The following is a 24922-nucleotide window of genomic DNA, read 5'->3' as shown; positions in this document are numbered from 1 at the left end:
CATTAGAGGATTAGAAACTAAGAATTTTCAGCATTCAGTGAAGTCAGTGGATTTTCCTCTAAAATTTGAGACTTACTGTCCCTAGCAGTCAGATCTGAGTTTGAACGGATGAGAAAATTGAAAAGTAACTTTTAGTGAAAATTATGGGTTTGGTTATGAGCCAATATAAAGTCACCAAGTATGAAAGCCCAGGTTTCAAACTATGCCTTGCTTCTACAACAAAACCCAAAGCACATTATCTTCACCTGGGTTTGAATTTCATTACAAAAATATCACATCCCTCTAACTGTAATTATTAAGGCACATTACTGCTGCCTTTGTTTTCCCTTCAGATAGAAGTTTCAGTTTCATCTGTGTTGAGAGATTCTATGTGCTGCACTGTTAAGCACAGATTTCTGCTTAAATTATAATTCTATCAGCTTTAACATATGAAAATAGAACACATTTTAATGTGTGGTGAACATTAAATCATTTTTGCTTCAGGGAAACTCTGGTAAACAGTAACTGTCAAAAATTATAATGACATAAAATTAAAATAATAGAAAAATAGTCTGTAACAACAGCTTTTCTAATCATGTTAACAGAAGTTCAGCTCTGCATCTTCTAACCATTCCTTTACAGAGAGCAGGAAGGTTGAGTAAGAGAAACTCAAATACACAATTTTACACCATTGAATAAGAAGAACTGTAAATTATCTTTGCTACTATACTTTGCTTGCTTACTGTGAAGTGCACACCAATCAACATAGGAAAAATGGGACCTAATTAATGCATGTATATTTTTGTTGTTACAACAATTGGATTTTCCTTCAGGAATTTTAATGTGTAAATTTTTTTACACAAAAAAATGGAATATATAAGAATATTATTTAAACCCTGTAAACTGGACTAACTTCTGGAAGTCTGCATTAAGTGAAAAAGAAGCTGACCTGAAGAAAATAAACTGCAGCAGAAATATTGACAGGCAGATAGATTGAATTACATGAATATGAGATACATACAGACTTGGAGCAGTTCTGCTTAGATCAATGTCAAATGAATTTCAAGATTACCTTAGTTTAGTTTTTATGACCCATTTTATTTTAGATTTTAATTTGAATTAGTAGTATGAAATAAAATCACTATTTATTAACTTTCACTTATAAACAAAAAACATCTAACCAGTAAAAGCATATCTGAAGTTAAAACCTTCCATGTTGTGGAGGCCAGGTAACAATACAGTTTACCTCTATCATGACGCAAATTATTCAAAAGCAAGAAGTAAAAACTGATTTTTAAATGTTTCTACCTATTAATGTGGCATGTAACTGATGTACTGAGGTTGTATGTGTATGGTGAGGTTGTATTGCCCCCTATAGTCACTCTGTGTCATCCAGGAGGGGAGTAGGAAGAAAAAGGGAAGAGTGGGAGAAATTGCCAAAACTACTACACCCTTGGATTGGATTCATATTTTGGAAAGGATGTGGTGGGGAAAAAGTGGACAAATGCAATTTAAGAATTTGAGTGCACTATTCTCCAAGCACATACAGATGAAGTGAAATGTACTCTCAAATTCGTTGGGTGCTGGTATCTACGCTCTGGCAGTGCACCAGGTGCCACTGTACCTGCCCTGTGCACTCACATGCAGGAGGAGTGGACTTTGGCTCACCAGCAAAGGTGGGAGGTCCCACAGGTGGTATCTCTTTTCCTCTCAATGGGCACATCTTTGATGACTGAGCATAACAGGGCCATTTAACTCCAAGGCACAAAGAACTCTAAAGTTATGACTAAACTGTGGAGGAAATTGTGGGGTACACAGGCTGCCTGCCCTTTGAAGCAGTTTCAGCACAGAGAACAGAAAGAGAGAGAAAAGACTCAAAGGTTCCTCTTCAGCAGTGGGAGCAGATGCAAGGAGCACAGACAGCTTGTTCATGCTGCCCATGAACATTGGGGTTGTTGCTCTTTTAGGTCTCTGAGCCTGGATGGAACAGAATATTTCCCAAATCTCTTTAGAACAGCGTGTCACTCTTTGCCACCAGCACAAGGACAAAACTGCATTCCAGGTCTTGGATTTTTCCAGTCAAGCACATCTTTCTTAACTTTGCTGTCAAATAAAAAATTGTTATCTTTCCATAAAATTAATTAAATCGCAGCTGCTATCCTACTACTGTTCTCTTATGGACATAATTATGCACAGTATTCAGCATATCTTTTAATAGGCACAGACACAATATAACAAAAAGCAATAAATTTTTTAGGATTTCTTAAAAATATCTAATCAACTACTTGGTGCTAGTGTGCCAACTTTATAGAAATGGCAAATATTCAAACAGCTCAAGATTCATACCATCCTTCATTGGGTGCAATACACCATTATGATTTTTCTTATTTCTGGGGACAGCTTTTCTACTACCATAATTCCAGGCACACTTTCAGCTAGAAAAAGTTAGTGCTGCTCCTAGGAGGTGACAGCTCTCATTTTTGAGTCTCTTATCTCTTTCCCTCTGTTGGCACAACCCTGCTCATAGTGACACAAGGGATTGAAGAGTTTATGCAGCTGAAATCCTATGCTTTTTTCTTTCCATATTATTTTAGTTTCAGTCAGTTGTTGAGGTTCACCATGTAGCAGCACAAGGATTTGCACAAGGAATAGAAGGAAAGAAATAGTAACAGAAGGTTGGGGTAATTGCCTAATTTCATGGAAGTGGAATCTTGTGTCAGTTGGAGGGGGTTTTTTTGTATCTATGCTTTCAAGAATATGACTTGGCCTTAAAATGTCTTTATATTTCATTCTGTCTGAGAAAAAATATTAGGAGTGTTCCCATCTATGTGCCTTAACAAATATTCTCTGTTCTAGAGAGAAACTACAGTCCTTCAAAGTGTAGCTGAACAACTTGTTTAGCTTTTGTGAATATATGCCCAGACATAGTCTCATATTAAATCTTTATTTTACTATGATGACTAGGGACTCAATAATGACTAAGCTACTGATGAGATCTGCTTACCCAGCAGATCAATACTGTCTCACTGTCTCCTGATGTGGAGGGGTGTATCCTGATAGTATTCAAATCTTTGATTACCTTACTCTTAACTGCAAGCTCTGTGAAGAAGGATCAGTTTTTGTTCTATTAACTCTGCAGCCAGCATGAATTCTGCAGCTCATGAAGGTATGAAGTTAAGCAGAAATATCTTCAAAAATATACACCCTAAAATTGTACAGTATTCACCAGAGGTGTCTCACCTTCTAGTTTTCTCGCCTAGAAAACTGACCTTATTCTTGTATTTTTTAGTCTCTCATTTTACTTTTCTTCCATCTTATCTATACTGAAGTACTGTTGCTTACTAGATATCATGATCCAGTAATTCAGCTAACAAAAACTTCTAACAGTTAGGAATTCAGGCTATGTTACTATCTTTGCCCTCTGTTTTCTCTCAGATATGATTCTACACAAACATAAATAAACTCATTCAGTTATTTCACTGATTAGTGGAAAATTCTGTAAGAGTGATTGTTGCTCATCCATTATCTGTTTTCTTTTTGTCTAAATTGCCTCAAATATTTTTCTTCAACGGATTGTGTCCAAAGGACATACAAACAGTATGTCCTGCTACACAGGAAAATGGGTAAGGAAAACTTACATAGTGCTAGCAGCATTCTGTGCCTTCATGCTAAAGACCCAGAAATCACTGTGTGGCATGAATTTGGCCCCATAAATGTGTAACCAGCTTTCAGTTGCAGTGCACTACCCAAGTGGTGCAGAAGACAACGAGACATTTGGGGAAGCAACATTTCTAAATGCCAAACATACAGAGAAGAGCCACTAAATCTTATGAATTATCCATGCAGAGCAGACAGAACATTTGTTTTCAAGGTCAAATGAGAAAGATCCCCTGACCTGTGTGGTAAACTGCACGTTAATACATTTATCCATCTTTGGAATGTAAGGGACAAAGTCAACACAGAGAGAATAAAGCAGTGGGGTAAGTCTGTCAAGCTACCAAAATCATTATGCCATCTGTTTTACTGGCATTTTTTATGTCTGTGCAGGGCATACTCAATGAAAAATAGACCTCTTATTCAAATTTGAGTTTCTTCCAAACTAGAATGCAGTATCAAATATATTTACATTCTTTGGATAACTCTTAATTGATTTTGTTTTATGTACAGCTTTTTTCATATTCATTTAGTCACCTCAGTCACCTCATAACTAATGCAACAAAAAGTAAAACAAATGAATACTAAATTTCTTAAAGGGAAATTGCAGTAGGGTCCCTTAAATTCTTCTGCACTTTTCCCCAGCCTTCACAATCCTAACAAAACTGTGTTTTTTATGGTAGTCAACACTAGCATTTAAAGGATAGCAATTCAGAAAAGAAGCAAGGTGGTCAATGGATTCCTCCTGAATACTTGGGACAAACAACACTCAAACTTGGTTACTATCCTGATGGGCTGTTGAAACACAGCTCCTTGACAGTTCAAGAGAAGGCAATTGTACTAGGGAGTACTAGGGAGCAGCCTAGAGAATGAACACTGACTAGAAATGTCAAGTTTAAACTCTCTAATAGTGCAAAGTATCTCAAAAGTTAATGCAAATCCATCCTAAAGTCCTTTACATTAGCAGAATAGGGCAAAAAGATCTTATTGGGACTCACAGAATCACAGTTTCTCTTGCTTTACTCTTGCCTTGCCAGGAAGAATAAATGACTTGGCTCCTTTACAGGGCACTGTCCCTGCCTTGCATTTCATCAGCCCCATCAGAGGAAATTCTGAATTTCTGTCTATTCCTACTAGCCATTTTTCCCCCTACTGCAGTCCCAGTGTGAGAAGCAAATTCACCTTTCCCATTCCTCCCACTACAGTATTTCAAAATCTGAGCTGGAGCATGAACTCCTGTTAGAGGATTCTACCCAACAATATAAAGGCTATGACATATGGCATATGCCATGTAGAGGTATATATACATTACAGTTTTTCTTAATCACTGGGATAACATTAGATAAAAATAATTTTGAACATTTGCTTCTCTGATGACTGTGGAGTGGTAGGATCTTGCAACAAATATTTCAGAGTATTCATCACTGTGCTTTTCTGTGCTCTAAACAGGCAGTTAGTTTAAGTTCTTATATATCCATGTCATTTTTCTTTCATATTAATATTCCCATATGACAAGTACATTACTTAAAACTGCTGAATTGATTTTCGAGAGGAATCTTAGTTTACATAAATTGTCACATCTCACAAAATTTAAGAAAAAAAGCCAGAATCAGTTCCATCTCTTGTAAGGAGCACTGAGAAGTATACTAAAGGAAGGAAAAAAATTGTAAGCTAGCAGAACCAATGATATTGTTTTTACAATTAGCTGTGAAAAGATAGCCACTAAAAAGACTGATCAAGAAAAAAAATCCAATAGCTTAATATATTTTCTTCTCTGGATGGTTCAAGTTTAGAAATTGAGCATACCCTTTAGAGAAATTTAAACTAAGATAACTGCACTTGTTTTACAACAGGTACAGCATCCCTAGAACCAGTGAAAGATGTCAGTGGTGTGTCTGTCCTAAAGATGCTTTCATTTTGGGGGAAGACATCAAAGAGAGGGAAGCACAAAGTACAACATGACTGATCAAAATTTGTCTACACTGGGGTATCTACTGAGAGTTCTTTATATACTCAGCACTTTACTGCTGCCTGCAACCAGACTGTACTCATGCAACAGCTTCTGACCCTGTTATTTCTGTGATATGACTGCAGTAAAATATTTCCTTTTTGTTTCCTATATTGTCCTAGCTGAATCTCCACTAATGTTAACTCCATTGTGAAATCAGTTTTTATTTTATTTCACCTTTAAATATTGGGTTTCACCCTGATCTCTCCTTTCTTCTTCTTGCCCTTCCCTTCCCTTCCCTTCCCTTCCCTTCCCTTCCCTTCCCTTCCCTTCCCTTCCCTTCCCTTCCCTTCCCTTCCCTTCCCTTCCCTTCCCTTCCCTTCCCTTCCCTTCCCTTCCCTTCCCTTCCCTTCCCTTCCCTTCCCTTCCTTCCCTTCCCTTCCCTTCCCTTCCCTTCCCTTCCCTTCCCTTCCCTTCCCTTCCCTTCCCTTCCCTTCCCTTCCCTTCCCTTCCCTTCCCTTCCCTCTGTGCAATGTCTAACTGCAGTAAAGTATGTACTTTAATTTCATGAAGAAATGTATACAGAAATATCCTAATATTCCAACACCTACCTGTATCTCTGGGACATCAGCACATGGTTGTATTATACAATGTGCCCATGCCCTATAAAGCAGTCCAGTTGCTCTTTATTGTGTAGTTCAGCTCTCTTATCTGTTGTGTTTTGGTCAGTCTGATATGATAGTGCAAAATAATTAGAGCATTAAAATTGCATGATTGCAGTATTGGAAAAATACCACTGCTGTTGGTCAAGTAGTAATGAAAAATGAATGCAATTTCTCACCAAATTTGGATGGCCATTTTAAAAGCAGCCATCTAAAACCAGGCAGTGTTTAGAAATGCATGACTACAATGTTTACCCATGAAGAAAACAGTGTTTCTTTATAATTCCAAAGAACCATATGTCTCCTTTAGTGGATCATACCAGTTTCTTTGGTGGAGGCTAGTAAGGGTCATTAAACACCAATGGGTCTCTGAGTCCTTCTTCAGAGTCAATGACATTGTAGGCTTCACCAGGGATCTCATTTTACTTCTGTACAAGATCTTCAGGGCAAGGGAGGCAAATGAACTATGAAAAACATAATCACTGCTTTTACTGTTGCTTTTTTATCATAAAAATTCCATTTATTTAAATTCCATTAAAAAACACATTTGCCTCATGAAAGCATAAATACACATTTTTGTCATAATTTTTCATTTTATAAAAGAGTTTTATCATTCTTTTGGGGAAAAAATAAAAATTCTCCCTAACAAATATTATACAATGTTGTTATATAAAGTTTGGCACAAAGCAAATAATTAACAAAGTAAATTCCTCTAGAATAGTTTCTCAGAGGTGACAGGAAAATATTTTTCAAGCACCTGAGGGAATTAGCAGTCTAACATTCTTTTTCAGAAGAGACTTGAGCACCAAGGTTCAGCTTTTCAAAAGCACCTGGGCCTTCAACTCACATTTTAATTTAAGAGAGTTAGACACTCAAAACCTATGAGGATCTAGAATTCAGGATGAAAAGCCTTACAGAAAGTCAAGGGGATTTGAGTTATCAAAGGCCAGATTTTTTTAAAAGTATTTGAGGAACTAAGAGGCAGAGATAGGTGCCTAGCTGATTTTTTTTCAAAGCAGAGTGAAGAAGGGTTAAGTCCCTAACACTCCCTGAGATTAGTGTGTTCTTAGAAAGTGCTAACTACACCTTTGGATCTAAATACCTTTTAAAAAAGTTTCCTTGAACTGGTTTTGAAAGTGGTTTTATCATCTGAATGCAAAGATTTATCCTATGTTTAATTCCTGACCTCACAAAGATTGACATAGACCTGCTTTACACAGCTAATTTTGTGTTGTAATCTTGATGGAAATGGACAGAATTAGAAAACAAAATCTTGTTTGAACAAAATTTAGCTGGCATTTGGATCCAGAAGTTCATAAATTTTGAGAGCTGAAAATAACAGACAGTTCTGCTCCACTGTGATCATACTTGGAAGAGCTGTTAGACCCTGAACATGTTCAGCTTCAAGAATTCATCCAGTATATGCTAAGCAGCCCACAGCACCTCTATGAAGTCATACTGTTAGCAGTGCCACAGTCTGACAATATGAATGACTAACTTGCTTTCACCATGTTTGCCACAGCTGTGAAGAAAATGAGGGTTACACTGTACAAGGAATTTCAATACAATGCAAATCTGGCAAGATGCAGTTTCAGATTTTGATTTCTGAGGAAGCATTTTTTTTTCTAGTTGCATTATACCATGGTTATCTGCAGTTCTATTTTTTTAGCCCCTGCTAATTTATTTCTTGCTTTTATAATTTACTCCTATAATTATCTTATCTAAATATAAATTTCCCTGTAACAGTTCTCAGTATTCATCCTTTAAAATGAATCCACTCTTTAGTACCGAAGACGTTAGTTCCTTCCTGAGTCATGTCTGATTTTTTTCCTGCACTGACTGGCTTCTGAACACAGTGCCTGATGGTAAGCTTTGTCAAGAGATGCTGAGATATAAAGAACAACAGGTTACCTCATAATCTCTTCTTGTTAATGCTTGTTCTGGAGAGCACCTGCTGTCTTTAAAAGGGATTTGAGTGACCCAAGATTAAGAAGTCTCCCTACAACAATTACTGTTCTTATCACTGAAGAATACTCATACCAATGTGACATCTTCCTGATGGTTTCAAATTCACAGACTGAGGGAGAGATAAGAGTCAAAGAACCATACAGTGTGCAATTATAAGAAGACATCAAACCAGTCCAGTACAATTCCATTTTGGAGAAGAGTAACGCTATTAGACTAATTGATTTCTGCCTGGAAAATAGCTAGTAGGAAAAAAACACCCTCTGATTTCATTTTAAGAAATTTTAAAATGCAGTAGTGCTTAAGACTATTTCTAATCCCTTTTCTGGATCAGCCTTACTGGGCAAATAGCATAAGGGGCACAGGGACACTAAATGGATCACACAATCTAACATCAGCAGTGATTCAGAGAAGACATTAAATTTTGAGAGTACCACAGACTATTCCTTGATACCTCTTTGGTTTGAAACATACCAAAGTATGGACTTCTACTGAAGTCAAATTTATGATATAGATAAAGTATTGCCTGCCATGAAAACCATCATAGTATGTCCCTTAACTCTCAAAACATTTTTCCAAGCCTGTTTAACCACCTAGCTCCTATCACCACCACTTGCATTGACAGTATTTGTTAAAACTGTTTTTTGTAACATTACCCAAAGCCATCAATATTTTGAAAATTAATGTGGAAGGATGAAATTTTCAAGAAGACCCACCCATCTTTGCTTCCATCCACCTATTCTTTTCAAGAATTCACCCATCTTTGCTCTTTCCAACACTCAAGGCACAAAAAAGGACATGACTTAGACTTCTAGACTTCTGTTTTTTCTCCTCTTCCTCCCTCAACTCAGTATCCTAGATATGATGTCTTTAAGAAATACAGGAAAAAAAAAATCAAACCTACATATCAAAAAGTATTCTTTCATACTAACTGAGAAAGTGAACTTGCTGGGAACCCTCCTTTCTCCAGTCTCAGGACATGTTGAGGTCTCCAGATGGTCAGTCTTTTAGGTTAGACCAGTAATGTCTATATTTGTCTATCTAATTGATATGAAGCAAAATGGAGTTGACCTGATTTTATTTCTAAGCAAAGAAAACTCACAAACTGGTTAGAAACTGAAATTAATTGTTTCAAATCACATGCAAATGATAGGTTTGCCAGAAGAAATAAGGAACACAAGGCAACAGTGAAAAAGGGTAATTGAAGATTGGCATCCTGGATTCTCCATGATGGAAAGCCAAGATGGTGGTCTGGTACAGCTGAAGAAAGTTTTGGCTGACCCAAGTCAAGAAAGCAAAATTATCTGACATTGATTTGCTTTTGCTTGGCTCTGTTTAGGATACCTCAAATGGAAGAGAATACAGTTCACTGCTTATAAGATCTCTATTTTAAAATGCATTAGAATATTTTTTCTAATAATATTTTTGCTATTTTCATGTTAATAATGGAACTTGAAGGATAATCTCAATATAAATTCAGAGTATATTTTCATAGCTGTCTTCCTGACTGTAGAACACCTGATGTCCATTGATTATATCCACAGTGGTAAGAAAAAAAGCACAAACAGCAACCAAATTAATTAGCAAGCTGCTGCATACTGCCAAAAGCAGAAATTGCTAAACGTTAACTTTATTGGGGTCTGTGCATCTACCATGTCAGTGAATATAATGTTTTCAGCACTGCAGAAATTGTGCCAGCTACACTGAAATCCCCAGTGATATATATGGTGATCTACTGAAACAGACAGAGACAAAAAGATAGACTTCTGTTTGTCTGGATTGGACGCAGAAATCCAGACTCTTCCAGTGATCCACAGGCCAGTTATTACACAACAAACTCCACTGGCTCCTTCACAGCTTGCTCAGCTGTTGTGCCACTAAGTAGTCAAGAAGCCTTTAATCTTCAGGCTGACACAGGTGCAATGAGTCTACAGACTAAAATTTCATACACAATTTGGCTGAAAGCTAATTACTGCCTGTTAGTCCAGCTACTTTCCTCCGAGTAGAGGAGTGAGGGGACAAAATCAAATGCACTGTTTTTACTGCCTCATGCTTTGTGCTGTGAACTGCAACTGTGAAAACATTAGTACAAAAATATAGCTATTTATATGTTTCAAGAGTATGAAAGTTTGCCAGATAGTCATAAAATGCTGCTGGTCAAGATGCATCCCTAAAGATACAGGCTTAATTTACTCCAGATTAAAATTCTGTTCTCCAGATTCCAGTTGAGGAAATATTTTTACAATCATTTCCAGTGAAATGTGCATTTTCAGATCTAAGCAGCAGTCCCTAAAATGGGGCTTTGTGATACTGGAAATGAGTCCACTATAGGTAATTAGGACACAAAGCTTTATGTTCTTGTGTGTAACTTGAGCTCCAGTGGGAATGTTCAGATTGTGCAAAGCGAGAAACATGAATCAGCCTTTGCAGAATGAGGGACTTAGCATAACATCACTAACACCATCACAATATGCTATTTAAAATTCAAACAAGCATAAAGATTATTCTAAGTGAAAACTGTTGTTCATTAAGTATAATAGATCAAACAGAATGAAGCAAATATGACAAGGGAACCAGAAAAAAACAGCAGTAAAATCAAAGCATGTGGACATGTACACAGCGTGGTTTACCAAAGGTAAAAGAAAATACAAACAAGCAAGGAGATAATGTGTTTCAAAATTCAATAATCACCAAGAAAATATGAATTAATAAGGGAAATTATAGCTTCAAAAAGTAATATTTGTGATGTACAAGATATTTAAGCCAGATTCATAGATACAGTTTTTAAAATGGCAAATCACAGCTTTCAACAACAAAAAGCTTTCTCATAATCAGAGAATGGTACAAGAAATGTTCTTAATGAAACAGTTGCACTGTCTTCTGTCACAATATCCTTTGATGAAAAATTGTGCTTCAAAGAGAGAGCCAGGTTAGTTCAGATTCTTATTCTGAATTCCCCCATAGGAATCCATATCTTTCTCTTTCTTCTGATTGTAGGTAGACCCTGAGGAGTTAGGAGCCCATGAATAAAGCCCACCCTTTCCAACTTCTTTCCTATGTAATACTTTTCTGTATAATGCAGCTATTGATTGGACACTGATTTAAGTACTTCCATATATTTATTTATTTCAGTTTGGAAAAGGACAACCATTTTGGCACATTTTTTCAAGTAAACAGTGGGTTTCAGTATTTTCCATCACACATTCATATTCATCACCATTTCATAAAAAAAAAAGAAAAAAAGAAAAAAAAGAAAAAAAATTAACTATAGCTTTTTCAGGAGATTTCATTTATTTCCAGATAATCCATTAACAGTTCTTCCACACTGTACACTTAGAAACCGTTTTGCATTTGTATGCAATTTCGTCCCCAGTTTTTGTTCTCACTCTCTGACTAAATCAACTCAACTCAGTCCAAACAATTTTCTAAAGTATATTGAATTATAAATAAACTCATTTGTGCATCATAGGAAACTTATCCTATGAGAGCCCCCATTACACACCAGCCTCACCCTTTCCAATCTTAAAAAATATCTCTGGAATTGAATTTTCAGGCATTTGAGTTGCACATACTTTTGATAGTCAACCAGTTACAATTGTGCTGCCTTTCTCATCATAGTTTTTAAGTAACTTACAAATTTCAGAAAGGTCACATTCACTACAAAGCAAGCAGATGAGAAGACAAGAACATAATCATGCTGCTCCATAAGTCCATTGTGTGGCTATATCATTAAAGTTATCTGCAATTCTCACTGCCTTCTCTCAGGAAGAACATGAGTGACAGTATTGAGAAGACACTACATCCTGAGCACTATTTCTGAGCTAGGGTCACTTTGGAATGGCTCTGATTTTCAGAGCAGAATGCCACAGTGCTGGCAGAGACACACCATTGAGCTAGCAGAAACCTTGGTCTGACTCAGCATAGCAGCTCCCATGTGTTTTAATAATGAACCTGAAATGACCAGAAATGACCAGAAGAAACTTCCTACTCATTTATCACATTGCTTCCTCACATGCATTCAGCTTCATTTTTGAGGCAGTGGCCAGCCATGGCTGACTGGGCCCTTGACTATTCTAAATTATATCAGGGCTAAGAACACTGTAAATCAGGCAGGAAACTTTAAAGCCACCTTTGGCCACAACAACCATCAATCCTTTATCCCTATTAGTCTCAACTGGAATCCAGCCCAAATGTCTGCAGTCTTAAGCAAGATAACATCTCTTCTGAGATGAGTCTGAGTTTCCCTCAGACTTAAACCAGTCCAGTGACAAAACAGCTTTCCTCCCCCACAACCTAAGGAGGTGAGAAAAAACAGGGAGAAATAGGATATTTTCCATAAAAGAGAATTTATATGCAAAAAGCTGTGCTCCTGCTACAACCAGCAGTCTACAGCAGAATATTTTTAGGATACAGATAATTCTGGCTTAGTTCAACAAAATAAACGGTAGAGCTGCCTCAATTTAATTACCACCCCATGAAGAAATCTGACAGCCCCAATGCAGTGCTTAGTAAGCATTTTACCTCAGACAGCTTGAAGATGTATTGTAGAACTGAAATTACAATACATACCATGACTTGTTCTGTCATCCTACTTTGGGAATGCAGCATGCATGTCTCTATAATGAGCTGTCTGATATTCACCCACTTCACCTGTAGCAAACAGAAGTAAAATGTAAGTAACCATAAGTTGGCATATTAGTTAAATGCAAGCTAAGATATTCATTTTTGGCAGATGGTTTCAGATTATTTTAACTAGCTATACAAGTTCAATACATAATTTACTTATATTTACATTTTGGAAACATTTTGATATTTCTAAACTATTAATTATTACAATCTGGGGGAAAAGAAACAAAACCAAAACTAAACAACCCATAAACTCTCTTTTCTCTTCTCTTCTCTTCTCTTCTCTTCTCTTCTCTTCTCTTCTCTTCTCTTCTCTTCTCTTCTCTTCTCTTCTCTTCTCTTCTCTTCTCTTCTCTTCTCTTCTCTTCTCTTCTCTTCTCTTCTCTTCTCTTCTCTTCTCTTCTCTTCTCTTCTCTTCTCTTCTCTTCTCCTTCTTACATTTCTGCTTACAAAATTCCTGGAAAGTATTTTAGGGACACAATTCCTACTATGTCTAGCACATTGTAAAATGATAAACATGACAAAATATGTATAACTTAAGAACACATACATGCTTCCTATTATGAAAATTAACTCTGCAAGAAGTTATAATCAAAAGCCAAAGAAGAAAAACAATATATTAAAACCAAAAAGTAATAAGATATTTTTTAAAGCTTACACTAATGCTTTTCTGCCTTATTTTGTAACTAAAAGTATTTATGCTTAAAAGTATATTCTAGTTTGCACTTCTGTGAGTATCATGAAATTATGTACCTTTGTTAAAAACCCAAACAAGGGATTAATCTTTTTTTCCAGCAGAAGAAAGATTGAAATTTATTTATTCATATGAAGTCTCACAGAAAAAACCGAGAAGCTTTATTTTCTTTTTAATTAGGCCATTATATCACAACTGGACTGTGATACCCTTCCTCTGGCTAAGCATTTTTTAGGAAGTGTGTAGAAAAGCAGTTAAGATCAGGCTAAATATTAAAACACCCATCTCAAGGAACTATTCATATTTATAAGAAGGCCCACCTAAAGCATTCAAAATGTAATGATTTTTCATTAAATCAATCACTGACTTAACACTACTGTGAGTTAAGTGCCATAGACTGAATAATGCTTCATGCCATCTCAGAAACCAGGAATTGTGGAAAAGAACTGAGATGATTCTTTTGTTTCCTGCTTGGATTTTCAGAAAAGTCATTGCAGTAAACACAGGTACTAAAAGAAGATTCAGATTATATTAGAAACCTTGGAGTCCAGATCATGCTAGCATGACACTCTACAGTACCTGTAATACAATCAGTGCTCATGAGTTTAGGAAATTATTTGGAAAATAATTAAAAATTTAGGATTTAAATATCTTTATAAGCAGCAAAATACCTACATTTTTTTATATGACATGTTCATTCATGTTTGGTTTTCCTTTTTCTGTTTGCTGCACCCATGTTCATTTAAGTCAGCACTTCTTTCCTTGAGATTGCCTCCAAACAAGTGATCAGTTACTTAAAAGTAATTGTGCAGGTCATACATCAGAATAAATTTTTAGCATTGTATATTTTGCTATTTCTGAATGCCAACCCCTCTCTAAGACAGCTCAAGTTAAGAATCTAAAAGTCAAAAGGTCAAGAATCCTAAAATGTTGAGCTGAAACAAAACAAGCTAGATTACACAATAAAATCAGACAAATAAAGGTTAAAAGATAAGATGATCCAATCAATTTAAAAGTTCAAATATATTTGAGAAAATCACTTGCTATATGATTTTGTTTAATTTTTTTAAAAATATATGGAAACATCTGCAAGATAAGATATAGTTTTGAATTGCCAAATGTTGGGTCTCTTACAAACCCTGCGTACAATTAATTGTATTTGCATCTTATTAATTATTTTGTGTATGAACTATTTTTCAAACTTTATTTTCTTTCTCTTACACAATTTATCGCTCTTTCAAAAATAGAAATATTCCATCACCTTTCTTCAGGCTGAGGGGGTTACAGAAAACAGAAGTACCCTCAGGATTCTGAAAGCACTTCCCAGTCACTATTACTTGAAAGCAAGAATTTTAACTCTCAAAGAGGCATGATGTCCAAAAAGAAACAATACTCTGAAAAAAAGATGAAAAATTGTAGATTACTTTCACAGGCTCTTATTCTACAATGGAGAAAATATCCACATTTCAGCCAGGCTTCTTAGAAAAGAATATTTTCCTTTTATACAGAGATAAAAAGCAAAGCTTTCAGGTCAGAGGCTATAGGGGAAAAGAGCTAATGTCTCCCTGCTTTGATGTTACAAGTAGTGCCTCGTTACAGAAGTGTATTAGAGCTACCAGTAAACTGAGCCAGCATATTTAATAACTAGTTTCAGTATGGGTGGCATATGGATCATTCTGCACATAACACAGCAAGCAGTCACGTGCAGTACCAACAATACACAGACCTTTACTTTAACATGTTTACATTGCTTTAAAATATGGCATAGCTAAAAGGTAATTTTTGATTTATAGATCCTGTAGGAAAACTCCTTACAAGTGTACCTGTAACAGCTATGGAGAGCAAACCAGGATTAAGAGTTCCTCTCTGGGTAACATGTAACACATATATAATGGGGTTTGTACTGGTGCACTTTTCAGTCTGTGAGTACTCAGCACAACAGTGATTAATGGTATTTGGTGCCTCATGAGGGAGTACAGGTTGGAGGAACCAGCCCAAAACACCATGGTCTGTGCTTGTCTTCCACAGATTCCTGGGAGCTGAAGGACCAAATGCACCAGTTTGTGTTGGTCCTAATGCACCGACACCTCTAATGGAGCAATTACCTACTAACTTTTGGAACAGCATATCTCAAAATTCAGAATATGCTAAAAGGACATGAATAAATATTACCTTAAAAAACAACCAAAATTAATAATTAAACTTTCGGTGTTATGTAGCACCAAGCTGTATAACAGTAAGAGATATCTTTAAAAAAAAAAATACCCTGTTATTTTTGACTTGCTTTTTTGTACCCTTTTAACTGAAAACTCAGTAGAAGAACTAATCCTCAAATTAGTAAAAGGAATATTTATTCTCTTAAGTATTTTCTATCCTCCAACAGGCCACTATGTACCATAAAGCATAATTTCTGATTGAGTTTTCTTTAATTAGGGAAATTATGTTTGTTTGGATATTATTAGTGAAATACTAATTGCTGGGTGAGACTACTGATTATGCAAATATGAAAATTACATTAATACTATTTATATACCCTGTAGTTTGAGCATTGCTTAGTAGACAGAGAGATTGTTCACCAAAATCTCTCAAAGATCTCAGGTAATCAGAAAGCTGAAATGCAATGACCCTACATTTGAATCACAGTAAGATAAACCCTGGCAACTTTTCTTGTGCCTACAGGAACTTCTGTAACAGCTCTAGATTTTAGCCAGAAGTGAGCTACTGAAAAAAAGGATAACAGGGGTTTTTGAAGGAATTTCAGTCTCTGCAGGAAAGATTGAAAAGATTCAAAAGAAATGGAAAACAGTAAAAATTCTGGGATGGGAAAATGAAAAGGAACATGAGTTCAGGGGAAAGCTAAGAAAAAAGGGAATAAAAAAACTAGATATATGAGGAGTGTGGATAAAGAAAGAAAGAAAACAAAAATTAAAAATGGGGAATCTTAAATAGCAAGGAACAAAGGAAATACCAGCTTCACTTAATGTTTCCTGTACAGCAGCAAAGAAACAAATCACTCTCCCTATAGGTTCTGGTACCTGCCACAAGAAGTCCAGGAGGAGTTTTTGAGCCTGATTATTCTTAACAGATTTCCAAATTACATTTTTAGCTTGGTAAGTTTTATTTATAAATATATTTAAGATGAATGATTCACTGGAAACATTGGAGAGCACAATGTCCTAAACAACAACAGCTTTTCTAGATTTGGTTTCCACACAGGTAAGATAGGTTTTAACTGATGCTACTGGCTTCAGAATGCTATGAAATCACACTTTTCTTGTGCTGGAAGATACATCCCCAAAAGCACAGGTGTCTGAAGGGAGTTCATCTTCCTGCCCCTCCCACTGTAAATCCACTGTGACTTCTGAGGTCATACAAACTCTTCACCACATAGACATAAACATGTGCTGTATGGAAAAGAGGTGTAGCAGAAAAGCCCCACTACAACACTGTCAGGAGCAGAGCTGTAAACTGGGACCCAAACCCACAGCAGCTATATCCATCTCCTGAGATGCCTCAGAGCTCTTAACAAGGAAAACAACAAAAAATGCAGATCTACCTTTTCAGTGAAAGGTATGACACACAAAGATTACATTTCTTTCTCTCAAGTGATTGGAAGTGATGATGTTGTGATGGACCATGTCTCTTTTTCTGTTTCAACATCTGTTTTAGAAATCTCCAGATTTTTCAGATGTTTATAGGCTACTTCCTTAGTAACACAACTGTGAAATTCTTTAAAAACTCTCTGCTCTGATCTGTTTTTCATCCTGTCTCCACACCAATTTCTGCCTTACTGCTGAAGTTTCTGCAATGGCAGGTGAGTTCCCTAATTCCTTTTTCTTCTCACACATTAGCAAAACTCTACTCCGCATAGATCAGAATGCTTTTTAGCTTAATTTTCTCATTTTTCTTTTGGGGTGCTCCCATTCTAGCTCCCATGGCAGCACCAGAAGGTGCAGGTGAGGGTTTCCAGGTGGGAAGTAAGCAGGGAGATTTTTGTGTGCAACTCGTAGCAAGGTAGGGTGCAGTCATAGGGATCCCTAGCAGGTTGGTGTGCTTCCTCCCCCCAGAACACTTATTTTTTGCACTTGTTTGTTCTTCAATAATGAGTCGCTGGGAACAAAGACCATTCAGAGCATGTGCTTGGGGAAAAGAAAAAAATAAACAAACAAATGAAAAATCTCTACTGCTACCAAGAAATAGTGATGAAGCTTTTCTTCAGAAAGCTATGTGACTTATAAACAATATACGACTGCCATGTGCTAAAAAGGAACAAGGTCTCTAGTGAGAAAGAAACGAAGTGTTATTCTTAAAAGACAAAGTCAGGAGATACAAAAGGGCATACATCATTTCCCTCTGAAATTGTATGATAAAATGACAGCAAAAATCAGCTTAGAAGCAATATGTGAACTAGCCTTCTGTGCCTCCTGCTCTCTTCCTTCCAAGACTAAATGGATCTGTGTCTCTCTTTTGTCACATTGTTGTAACTTTCATTCAGTCTCCCCACTTCACCTTGACCGCATCTGAACACTGACAATATGTTTCTTGTTCTTCACACTTTTCCCAGAAAGGATCACTGACAGCCTCTTACTTTGTATTTTCTCGGCTTTTCAGGCAGGGATTTTTTTTTCCTTCTTTTTCCCCCAGCCATCATCATTGCTATTTGGAGAGAATTTGGTTCAATTTCCATTTTAAACATGAAATGTTGGAATTAGCTCATAATGTCTCCTAGCTTGCAGAGCAAATAGCTAGTCTTTAAAAAAGAAAAAATAAAGTTTCATTTTTCACAAAATAAAAAAATGAAAAGCTGCAGAATAATCTTAAATCATTTTATACTGCACATAGAACTTCAAAATAATGAGAGCTCTTCAATTTGGAAATGATTGAGGTTCTAGGCATATGAATCAGAAAGAGCTGTAAAATTATTAGAACACAGCAACATCTTTCATAAGTACTTCAATTCAGAGGTGATCAAAGATTCTGGACTTGCAGAGCAATTTACTTGGCATTTGCAGGAAAGCCTCACTCTTTCAAACTGAAGCACTCTTAACACTATGAAGAACTTCAATAATTTTAAATTGGCGTGTACCATACATGCCTAGAAATCCAATTTAGGTTTTAAATGAAAACACTATAACTTCAGAAGTATGAAGAGCCCAACCACAACAGAACAGCGTTCTACCCTTCCCAACTGAGCCTAGCTGTTATTTCTCCCATCCTAGGTTTTCTGGCATGACAGCATTGCTGAAAATACTAGAGGTGAGTGAGGTTTTTTTCTTTTTATCCTTGCCTTCTGTTTATCTACAAATATTTTCCTAAATTCAGTAAACCTCTGGACAACCTTAGTTTGCAAGATGATTTTCAAGGTGTGAATGCTAGTTTTCAAAAGTCTTAAGTTTTATTAATTAAAATCAGAAGACAATGTTTAAGCCAAATCAAAGAAGTAATATGTTTCCAATCCAAACTTAAATTATTATGAGTTTAAGTTTGCAAATTATATAGCTTTATATAAAATTTAGCCGAGTTTAGGCTTGCAAGTAGCTTAGGTTTTAAAGTCCCCTGAGAAAGACAGGTCTTGTGTTGACCCAGTAGACCCTTTGCTGCCATGCAAGATGTCCTGCTGTGTAAAACAGACTCCTGTCACTTGTGATGCCTCTCAGTTTTGTATAACATGCAACCACCTTTCCAATCCCACTGGCCAAACCATAAACCCTTCCTTGTGGGTGATCACATAAGAGCTGCAGTCTATAGAAACTCAAAAGTTTTTTCTTTATTGAAACAGAGACAGAACAGTGTGAGATACATAAGAAGCAGCAAGTGACATTTCAGGTAGGATGAGGTTTCAACATTCAGTTCTGAAAGCATTCTATTCAGTTCTATCCAGGTGCTAGAAAGCCATCGACACAAGTTCAAATAGACCTTGATGATGCTGGGGAACACTGGTGCATGAAAAACAAGTAGGTGGATGAAATCAATCAGATTAGGTGACCCCAAATGTCTCTCTCAGGCTTTAAAATCACACAGAAGTTGTTTTGGTTTCATGCAGGTGATGCAGTGATGGATGGAAAAGCCCCAGACAGCATAATCAACTTCTGTCACAAATAGATAAGACTTGCTGCCATTATTTTAGATTTTACCACCTACAAGTAGCTTCTCCAATGTACAGCATACCAAAATAATTTTATGTGGGAAGGAACTTCTGGAATTCATCTGGTTCAACCCCTAATTCAACAGAGAACCAGCACAGATCAGTTGCTCAGGATTTTGTACAGTCAATATCTGAATATCTCCAAGGATGAGGTTTTATAAATCACTAATATTGCTTCATGTTCTTCCTCTGTTAAATTACAGTATCCTAAAATTAGAAAATTTTAAATTTTCTACCTGAGACACTGACAGTCAGGTCTGTTTCTAGGGATAGGACATATCTATGGAATATTAATGTGATATAAACCAATGCAGAGACCCTTGAATGTTTTTAGTTCTACCAGAGCTCATGTGATCTATGATAAGAATTCTGTTCTGCTCCCCATGGGTTATAGCTTAGCCTCAAGACTTAGTGGATGTGTGACTTCGTGTGAATTTAGTGGAGACTATGATGTCTATAAACCCTTACAAAATCTCACACAAAAAGAAAAGGTATTTGTAGGTTTCTATCTCATACTATGCCAGGCTCACTGTCAGACAGCAAAAGTGCTTACAAATATCCACCATAATGTTCTCAGGCTTATAAAACTAATTTAGCCCCTTGTGGTGCAGACTGACAGGAAATAGTCCTAAATGCATTTTAAACAATGCATCCTCTTTTCTCAAAAATATAAAAGGACACTAAACATCTCCAGAATCCTTTAAATAATGAAACTGAAGTATCTGTAACTGGACAAATGTCTGACAAAGCTTGAGGACCAAACCACAACTGTTGGACACAAAATTGTATGTTTGAGATGAATCTTAACTATTTCCTACCACGTTACTTTCCTTTCCTACATACTCTACGTATGAAGTTTGAAAGCAAACTTGTTTTGTAAATGTTAGGAGAAGAACTGCAGTCACGGCTTCAAGTGGGAAACTAAGTGTTTATTATTACATCTAGATCCAGTCAGAAAAAGATGAGACCAATAAGCATGTATTTTCCAATGCCTAAATTCTTCATCATTTTACCTGCAGTCTTAAATGGCATTTAAAAATGTTTTATTTTATTTTATTTCAGGAAATAATCTTATTTTTAGCTTACAATAGCATTTTACTCTGAAATACCCATTGAAATTACCTATTGAAATTACCTCTTGAAATAAACCATATGGGAGAGAAATGTGTTCCTAACTTCAATGAAGCTGTTGTTCAGCACTGTTCTGTAAGACAAGGTTCTCAAATAAAAGAGAAGATCAGTTAATGCTACTACAACTATTTTTTGTAGTAGTGAGATGACTTCTATAATTTTTGAGCCAAAACTTCGAAATGTTCATGACATGACAAAAATCTAGAACTCTTAATCCGTAGATAACATTTCACCCTCCTTAGTGTTGAAGATTATTGTTATGTTTTGAGCAGTTTAATCCAGTAATTAAAAATGCCCTTTATACACTCAGAAACTATGTGAAATCAGCTGCCTTCAGCCTTTCCAGAAGCCTCAGGCTAGGAGGAGAAAAAGGTAAATAATGTCAGAAAAAGTGTATAACATCAATAGGCTCTAATAATATCTTCATAGATTTCCCTTTAGGATTCACCTCAACCTCTTAATATGTTTGAAAAACCAGCCTGCCTAATGTCCTAAAATTCAAAAATGTGGTAACAAATTTTTTAAATACCATTTTTCAATACTAATTTGAGAAGATTTTGAACTAAAAAGAATTATTTCCAGGTCAAAATCAGCCCCTCTCATTTGGTTTTGCTGTAGTTTTTTTTCTGGAAAAAAGCACTCTTTTTTTGTCATTTCCATGATTGAACCAAAAAAAAAAAAAAAAAAAAACAAAAAAAAAAACCAAAAAAAAAAACCTCCCCATAAATCAACAGCCCTTAAGACATAAGCAATGAAAACTGTTTTCCTTTCTAAGTGGAGAATGCATTCCCCTATTTACCAGATCCACCCATCAGATAACAGAATTTGAAAAAGGAAGGATTGTGGTTTGGTGGGATCACAGGGAGAGAGCAGTTCAGAATGGGAGACGAGCTGAAAAGGGTTTTCCACATATCCCCTTGGTGCAGAGGCTGTTGAATGCTTCCTCTGCTCTCATATACCAGAGCTACAATGGAAAACTGCTGCCAGTGGGAGTATCCCCCTCTGCATAAAGGCATCAGCATAAACCAAGGCTTAGTGTGCTGAGACTTTGTGCTTCACTAAGGACTAAATTCCTCTTGAGTGCAGAATAATTAGAATAATTCTCCATTCATGACAGACTAAGAGAAATCACTTTAGATTTAAAAGACTCAAATTTTGTTGAATCTGTTCTCGGTACATGTTTGCACAACTTAGTCCAAGTTGAAGGATCTTAAACTAGAAAAAGAGCATATATTTCTTCTTGCTAATAGATGATTTGCTCAAAGTTACTAAGTTGGATAATAAGTCAGATACTAAATGGAGTGATGGGCAGTGTAAAGTCACTTCTTACATTTCCAGCATATGATCTTAAGATACTCTGGGATCTTGGAGGGTATAATGCTGCCATTTGACTTAATTTTTCCACTCCACCTCATACAAATATGGAAAGAAATATTCCAGGGATGGGAAAAAAACACAGAAGACCTTGTGTTCTGAAATGCCTGATCCTGCTCTCTGGACTAATGTGTGATGTGGGGTCAGCACTCCACCTGTACAGCAGTTCATTGACTTCCATGGTGGTGGGGCACCTGGGCAGCCAGGAGCCCTCTCTACTACACCAACAGCTCCTGTGACCACACTGGCACATTCAAACTGTGGGAGCTAATCCAAGGCAAGCTGCACTCCATTCTGTTTGGTTTTGAAGGTCATCATAGACCCTCAAATAAACCCAAGAATAACCAAGAAATAACCAAATAACCCAAGAATGACCAAGAAAGTCACAAGAGCTTGTGACTTTTCTGCTGCAACCAGCAGACTCCCACAGTATGGGAGATAAGGAGTGAGAAATGCTAGAGGGAGTTGCTCCAGAGACCTGAGCTGAGGATTTTCAGAGTTCTTCCAATTGTTCTCATAAGAGAGCCAGCAGGATCATTTTGAGCAAGTTTCACCAAGTCAGTAACACATTTCAAAAAATATTTAATTTTTTCTCAGATGAAACAACCATTAAAACTTCAAGGTCCACATTAAATGTGGGGTCTTGTCTGGTAGATTTTTTTTCATTCATACCATTACAAGACATACGCAGGTAGGTGTACAAAAACACGGAGGAGAAGAGGACTTGAAAGGCACATGTTCCAAGGGTCCCACTCTCTCTGCTATTGTGTTTCACTGCTCTTCCCTTATTACACATTAATACAGTCATAGAGCCACAGAATTGTTTGGTTTGAAAAGAATGCACCTCCAAGCTCCCTGCCATGTAAATCTACTTAGACCAGGTCCCAAGCAGGCCTGGAACGCTCCCAGTGACAGGGCACCCACAACTTCTCTGGACAACCTGTTCCCATGTCTCATCACTCTCACAGTAAAGAATTTCTGCCTAATACTTTACCCAAATCCCTCTCCTTTCAGTTTAAAGCTATCACCCCTTGCCCTGCCCTCTCCAGCTCCCTCGCAGCTTTCCCCTCGTATCCCCCCTTTAGAAATGTGCCGTGAGGTCTCTCAGAGAAGCCCCGGAGGTAGACATGCTGTCGGTCCATTCCGGCAGCACACCGTAATGCGCGGCTGCAGATGTTTGTCCCCCCGCGCTGCCGGGACAGGCGGTGGCCGGGAGAAGGGGGCCGGGAGAAGGGGGCCGGGAGAAGGGGGCCGGGAGAAGGGGGACGGGAGAAGGGGGCTGGGAGAAGGGGGACGGGAGAAGGGGGACGGGAGAAGGGGGCTGGGAGAAGGGGGACGGGAGAAGGGGGACGGGAGAAGGGGGCCGGGAGAAGGGGGCCGGTCCCCGGGCGCTCTCCCGGGAGCGCGGCCTGAGGGAGTCGCCGGGCGGCCCTTCCCTTCCTCCCGCCTTCCCTCGCTCGCTCCCTCGGCCGCTGCCCCCCCGGCTCCCTCTCCCCGCTCCCACGGGAAGCGGCGGCGCTGACAGCCTGCCCGTGTGGCCGCGGCCCGGCTGTCACTCTGCCTCGGGCCGCTATTGAGGGCCGGGAGCGGGCGCGGCCGCCGATCGCTATCGCGGGGCTGCGGCTGCCCCTGCCGTGAACCTGCGGGCGGGAGGGGGCCGGCCGGCGGAGAGACGCTGATACAGTTTGGTTTCTTTTCTTATTTCCCTCTCCTTTCTCCGGCGCTCAGTCTTTTGTGTCAGCTTTCAGAAATGCTCTGTTTGACTGGCAGCCTGTCACAGATCAGTTACCACCTAAAGCCGCTTGGCAGGGAGAGGTGACGGCCCAGGAAGGGATCTAAGTGGGTTTATCAGTGCTTCTTTACGCCTCGTGAGCTCCTTGACACAAAAGGAAAGGGTATTAAAGATCTAAAGCGAGCCCAAAAGCGTGAAAGCTCCTTATAGGCTGCGAGATGTGGATGTGACTAAATTTTTAAATATTTTGAGTTGATGCTATTCATTTTGCCAATAGAGTAGAAAGAATTTTTGTTACAGAAATGAGTGTATGTTCCACTTGAGTGAGATTTGGAAAAGGGAGGAAGTCCCTAAATATGTGCTTGGAATATTACAACTACCCTGTATTTACAACCATGCATCTGTTTTAAATATATATATGCATAAAATCTGGGGGTTGTTTTTTTTTAATAAAAAAGAAACAAACCTTCAGTCATTTACCACATAGAACATTCAATTCATGCTACTATTGCTGAATTAATTTGGGGGGGGTGGTGTTTGTTTGTTTGTTAAACTTTAAACATTATAACATATTAAGATGGGTTGGCAATTTTCAAATCCTATAAATGGTAAGCATGGAAAAGGTCCAGAATTCATTAGGTATATGCCATATCTCCTTTCAGGCTCTTTTATGCATGGATTATTGTTAAAGTAGTGTATTTTTAGCATGCCAATGGCTTCTCACAGCACATTACTACAACCATAATGGTTAGACTATAGGCAGCAGAGCACAAAGCCTTTTCTTTTGTTCCTAATTTAGCAGATCTCAAACTCTCTTATTGTCTGATTTAAATTAAAACACAAACATTTCTATGGGAGACAACATCAGCAAGGTGTCTGATTTGGGGGTGACAAAATATAGGAAAATCCAACCTACATCCTGGTGGTCAAAATAAACACACTTTTTCATCATCTGTGTTTGGGAAAATTTATGTATTCCAAACCTCACATAATCAGAGGGTCATATTCCAGT

At 37.5% G+C, this 24922-nt stretch overlaps 1 long non-coding RNA gene across 1 annotated transcript in view; it reads right to left on the bottom strand.

Moving 5' to 3' along the window:
- Positions 1 to 24922, bottom strand: part of LOC306798629 — a 191275-nt gene that overhangs the window by 21137 nt on the left and 145216 nt on the right. Inside the window, exon 5 of the long non-coding RNA XR_013773417.1 lies at positions 12778 to 12858. This is a non-coding gene — a long non-coding RNA (uncharacterized lncRNA). The remainder of the gene's footprint in view (positions 1 to 12777; positions 12859 to 24922) is intronic.

This window comes from Erithacus rubecula (assembly GCF_903797595.1).
Source record: "Erithacus rubecula genome assembly, chromosome: 2".
NCBI classification, from domain to species: Eukaryota; Metazoa; Chordata; class Aves; order Passeriformes; family Muscicapidae; genus Erithacus; species Erithacus rubecula.
This window is presented reverse-complemented; position numbering and strand designations above follow the sequence as displayed.